Source organism: Oncorhynchus masou, chromosome 13 (genome assembly GCF_036934945.1).
Source record: "Oncorhynchus masou masou isolate Uvic2021 chromosome 13, UVic_Omas_1.1, whole genome shotgun sequence".
In the NCBI taxonomy this organism is placed as follows: Eukaryota; Metazoa; Chordata; class Actinopteri; order Salmoniformes; family Salmonidae; genus Oncorhynchus; species Oncorhynchus masou.
In genome coordinates this window covers 22,606,194-22,612,193 of record NC_088224.1, presented here as the reverse complement: position 1 = coordinate 22,612,193, position 6,000 = coordinate 22,606,194, and the positions used below count along the sequence as shown (strand labels likewise).

The 6,000-nt window shown below is 40.2% G+C and overlaps 1 protein-coding gene across 2 annotated transcripts in view; it reads left to right on the top strand.

The window, feature by feature from the left end:
* The first annotated feature begins 2,825 nt into the window (after positions 1-2,825).
* Positions 2,826-6,000, top strand: part of LOC135551909 (phosphoprotein associated with glycosphingolipid-enriched microdomains 1-like) — a 90,055-nt gene continuing 86,880 nt past the window's right edge. The window contains exons 1-2 of one of the 2 annotated variants that reach the window (XM_064983193.1): positions 2,835-2,897; positions 3,008-3,094. The gene's annotated coding sequence lies outside the window, so the exon portion shown is untranslated. Of the gene's footprint in view, positions 3,095-6,000 lie in introns of both variants that reach the window. The other variant, XM_064983192.1, reaches the window with a different exon arrangement.

Below are 6,000 nucleotides of genomic sequence, written 5' to 3'. Positions count from 1 at the left end.
AGCTCACTCAAGCCATTTACAATTGTCCCGAAAAATTATGTTCTGGTTTACTTAAGTGGGTTTGTCTCCATAGACACCAATGCAGTAGCAGCTGGGTCTGGTCTACTTAGGTCATTGACTTTCATTGAACCAGTAAAAAACTATGAGTGGGGTGTATCACTTCCTCTTCCATCTCTGAATGGACTTACCTCTCACTTGACTTACCTCTCACTACCATCAAGACATCCAGTTTCATCTGCCGCAGGCCTACAGTGTTCTTGTCCACAAAGTGGAAGGAGCAAACGTGATCGTTTCGGGGTTTCTTCATGAAAAGGTTGAAGAGATGGATAGTTTGGAGGTGGTTGTAGATTGTAATGTGCCACAACTGTACTAGGACCGTAAAAGGTAGATTATCAGTACATTGCAACTCTATAAAAACGTTCAACCTTTACTGAACATATTATATGCTACACTCTTAGATTAAAAATAATTGAAGAACCCTTTTTGGTTCCAGGTAGAACCCTTTCCACAAAGGGTTCTACGTGGAACCCAAAATAGTTATACCTGGAACCAGAAAGGGTTCTTCTATGGGGGCAGACAAAAAATCCTTTTGGAACCCATTTTTCTAAGAGTGTACTAGTATATGCTATTAGTTTGTCATGAAGAACTCATCGTTAAACGGTGGGTCAAGTTAGCTAGCTAGCTACTGCAAGTAACTGAAGCCGAAGTGTGAAGAATTGGCTACTGGAAGTTCCACCATTACGGAAGCAAAGATGGCGGAGGCAGCTCTATTTCCATTAAGTTCTCTCAGTATTGGCTATAGGCCTATTTCATTTCCACTGGTCATAATAAACAATAATTATGCATGTGTATCCAAAATGACCAAATATTTTGTATAATTTTTTTTTTTTTTTCATGCATCTATAGCTCATATTTTATGCTATTCTCTTAATTAATATTCAATAAACACTAGCGACGGTTTCTGAATAACATGACATGATTGATTACTGTAACTGAGAGGAAATCTCTACTGACAATCTCTGCTAATCTACTGACTGATGATGTTGGTGTGTAAAATTAAGTTAGGTTGGAGAGGACCAACCGTCTGGGGCAATCTGTCATGATCTAATTTAATATAGCAGAGGTAAATACATGCACACACACACACACACACACACACACACACACACACACACACACACACACACACACACACACACACACACACACACACACACACACAGACAGACAGTGTCATGCTCTGCGTCAATAAAGCAGAGGTGTGTCTTTAAAATAGACAATCAAACTGACAAGTCACATAATCAAAATAATGGCGAGTGAGGAAGTAGAGTATAAGGCAAGCTACAGTTGTTTGCTTCTAGAACCAGGTGGAAAGGGTCAACTATACAAGAATGCACACACTGCAAAACACTTTTATTCAAATGATACTGTCGGTGGTTTGTCAGATGCCGTTGGTGTTTGAGTCTTTTCATGGGGTTCTACTCCACATCGCCTACATAGTGCTTTATTACCACAGGCATCTGATTTAACCAAGAAAAGTTGTCAAAACTGATTTCCAAGCAGAAAATGTCAAACAATATGGCATTGGGTTATAATGAAAAGCAGTGGGTGAATGTAGCAGTATTCATTAATCAAATCCATTCATGGTACACTTAATTTAAACTCAGATAGATAGCCCCACCTTCATGTCTAACGTACCAAGAAATATGGTAGATATATTCTGCCAGGGCCTCTGTGTCCTCTGAACCATAAAGAAATGTAGGCAGGCTACAGTACTCATACAGTACAATGATAACAGCTGTGGTGGGTTGTGACTGTGAGAAAACATTGTATATGACAACATACGTCACCAAAATATTGCACAAAAATTTCCAAGCTGCCATCGTCTCTTTTTCAGTTTTGCGGAAATAAAATGCTTTTATTTTCAGCTATACTCTATTCATCAAAGTGATAAATAGTGTTAAAAGGGGTTTTATGACATTCCCACACCCTCGCCATTAATGTCCATTTTTCTATTAAGAAGTGTAAGTAACAGGCATTATTTTGATTCATACAGTATTCACCACTCCCCAAGCCCTGTTGCAGCCCTAAACTCAATGTTCTGTTCAGTCAGAGGACCAAGTCATAAGCAGGGAGGGGGCAGGCTCAAAGGAACAATGTAGCGGAATTGACCAGGGAGGGGTCAATTCCTAATAAAGGTTCAATAACAGTAAGGGGTGTTTGTATATTATTTTCTACTGGTTTTATTTTCTACTGGTCAACTTTTAGTGCCTAAATATAAGTTATGGCCATGCTGAATCATTCTTTCAATCAGCCTATGAGGGGATTATCAGGAAGCCAAAGATGATTGTCATTGTCTAACTTCATTTATTAACCAATGGAGTGCTCACTCTCAAAATACCCATATAGGCTTGTTGAAGACGGACAGACTACAGCTATTGTCTTTGTGTAGGCTACCCTGTGTTCTTAATACTCATCTATCAAGGTATCTTGTTCTGCAAATAAAAGTGGTGTTCTAAAACAATTAAATACCATTATAATAATGTATAACATGTTAGATCTAGCCTAATACATTGACTCTACATTATTCTACATTGCATTACTATATATTTCCCATTGAATGTGTGTTGAATCAACTGGTTGAATCAACGTTGTTTCCACGTCATTTCAATGACATTAAATTGAACCAACGTGGAATAGACGTTGAATTGACATCTGTTTCCAGTGGGAACGCTCTCCACGTTCTGAGTGCAATTACGCACTACATGTCCCAGAGACCATAGCGCAGCTGCTTGCCTGATCTGTCACTCCTCCTCAACATTTTACCGGAGAAAAGGAGTGGGTCTGGGTGCATAGTCAGAATAGCAACGTACTACGTCTGGGAATATTCGTGCACGGTAGAGAACGCGCCTCAGAGCTCCTCAGTTTTGAATACAATTTGTTTTGAGGGTTTACCAAGACGTATTAATTTTATGTAAATTCTTTATTAAATGCGGGGTTTTCTGAGGTGGTGGAGCCGCACTGCACAAATCCAACGAGTTTCAATTCAACAGTAGCCTAACGACTGACTGCTATTCATGGATGGTCTTCTAAGGTAAGTGGTCTCCAGACTCCTTCATCAGCGAATGTAGAAAGTTGCGTCTTCATGTCGACGGGTCCGTTTATTTCGAATGGAATTGAGGTGTGGGTTTGGGTTGCTATAGGCACATTTTCCCGAAACTTCATTGATATGTCTTAAAAAAATAAAAATTATGCCGCAGCACCGCCATGCGAGGAAGGCGGGCGTCGAACAGTCGCTTTGAGGAATGGACCAAATTTTGGGGGGAATATTGATTAGGAAGATAGTAGCCGTGGTTCTGAACGTCACAGTTGAAAAATTCGACTAGGGTGATAGGGCACATGGGTTGCAGGGAGACCGCTATCGGATGATAGGTGTATGCTGCTTCAACTCGTTGGAGCGCTGAATCAAAGTTTCTGCATAGTTAGGCAATTCAATATATATATATATATTTATTTATTTATTTCACCCTTATATTGCAATGCAGCAGTTACCATGTGGGGGATGAATTTAAAGTTGAATGCTGTGCATCTCGCTTGCTGCCCTGCGTTTGCCATGAGTTCTCAGTTTTTACTGAGAAGTATATTAATTCCTTCCTATTTCATATTGTAGGCTTTTCAAAATGCCACACATGTATTATGGATATGAAGACAGACTTGGTATGGTATTACTATAAAGAAGCTTTTACACTTTCAAGACAAATGTAGAGATTAGAGCATTGGCCTCTTGCAAAGATTTTGGTTGTCTATTCTCTTCAAGCACAACTGTTTTTTTTTAGATTTATAGTCAATGAAATTAATATTATCTAGTATTTGGCACTCAATTTTTATAACAGTGACATTACTCTAGTGTTGAGATGCAAATGTACTTCCTGCATGGGTACATATATAAACTGGGTATGTAGTCACACCGCAAGACCAGCAGCAGGTGACAGTAGGTGTTTTATATTCTACTTAGTACCCTGATGGTATATTGAGATGCAGTGTTATTGACACCAACAGGCGTTTAGAGGTTTCTTCCTACCACTGGCATGGCAGGCTGGCACTTACTGTACCCCTGTGCCAAGAGAAACACCCTCCCTCGGTCTGTGTGGACGCCCTCTGTGTGTGTTGTCTGTGTGTGTAGTCTGTCTACGGGGATTAAAAGAGCTCAGGCTTCAAACTTTCCCAGATTCTCTGGCCAGTGTGGCAGTATGCAGTGCAGACAACCACTACTACTGTAACATAACAATCATCACATTATTTTGACCACATGTTGGACGCTGCCCTCAGGAAGACGGTTACTCTCTGCTGTACTATACCACAGTGAGTTTATTGACTGATAGTTACTGTTAATCTAAAAGTCTTGATATAAACAAGCCTTTGTCATTCAAATTATTGATTTAATAAGACGACAGCGTTAACAGCTGCGTTCGTTAATGCCAGCTTATTACACCTTCATGTCAAAAGATGTGGTTTGAATCAGTTTCGAGTTTTATTAGTCGTATGTACAGAATACACATGGTATACATTGTCCAACCAAATGCTTACAGCTCAACATCCTAGTTTTTCACTGATAGTAATATAATAGTGATTGTGTTTGACAACATAGTTTGAAGCAGAAAACAGTATGTGCGGGACATATCTGTCATAAATGTGACCCCTACATTAGTGGTGTACTATGTCAGGTCAAAACGAGCTGTAGGGAACCTGGCAGCTGTTGTTGGAGGGGACTTGAAGTGCACTTCTTCAGCACACACAACTACGTTCTTCTAAAACACGGGGAACCAACACAACTACGTTCTTCTAAAACACGGGGAACCAACACAACTACGTTCTTCTAAAACACGGGGAACCAACACAACTACGTTCTTCTAAAACACGGGGAACCAACACAACGTTCTTCTAAAACACGGGGAACCAACACAACTACGTTCTTCTAAAACACGGGAACCAACACAACTACGTTCTTCTAAAACACGGGAACCAACACTAAAACACGGGAACCAACACGTTCGTTCTTCTAAAACACGGGAACCAACACAACTACGTTCTTCTAAAACACGGGAACCAACACAACTACGTTCTTCTAAAACACGGGAACCAACACAACTACGTTCTTCTAAAACACGGGAACCAACACAACTACGTTCTTCTAAAACACGGGAACCAACACAACTACGTTCTTCTAAAACACGGGGAACCAACACAACTACGTTCTTCTAAAACACGGGGAACCAACACAACTACGTTCTTCTAAAACACGGGGAACCAACACAACTACGTTCTTCTAAAACACGGGAACCAACACAACTTCTAAAACGTTCTTCTAAAACACGGGGAACCAACACAACTACGTTCTTCTAAAACACGGGGAACCAACACAACTACGTTCTTCTAAAACACGGGGAACCAACACAACTACGTTCTTCTAAAACACGGGGAACCAACACAACTACGTTCTTCTAAAACACGGGGAACCAACACAACTACGTTCTTCTAAAACACGGTTAACCAACACAACTACGTTCTTCTAAAACACGGGGAACCAACACAACTACGTTCTTCTAAAACACGGGGAACCAACACAACACGTTCTTCTAAAACACTGGGGGAACCAACACAACTGGGCTTTCTTCTAAAACAGTGGGAACCAACACAACTACGTTCTTCTAAAACACTGGGAACCAACACAACTACGTTCTTCTAAAACAAGTGGGAACCAACACAACTACGTTCTTCTAAAACACATGGGGAACCAACACAACTACTATTCTTAATTTCTCCAATAGCAATGGAATTAACAGTTCACTCACCAGAAACTGTAAATGCTTTCTTATTATAGTTTAGTACTATCCATGTGTTTCAAGTGAAACTAGTAAACCTTTTATGAAGATGTCATGGCAGAAACGACTTTGTGGGGGGATACAGTTCACTCACCAGAAACTGTAAATGCTTTCTTAT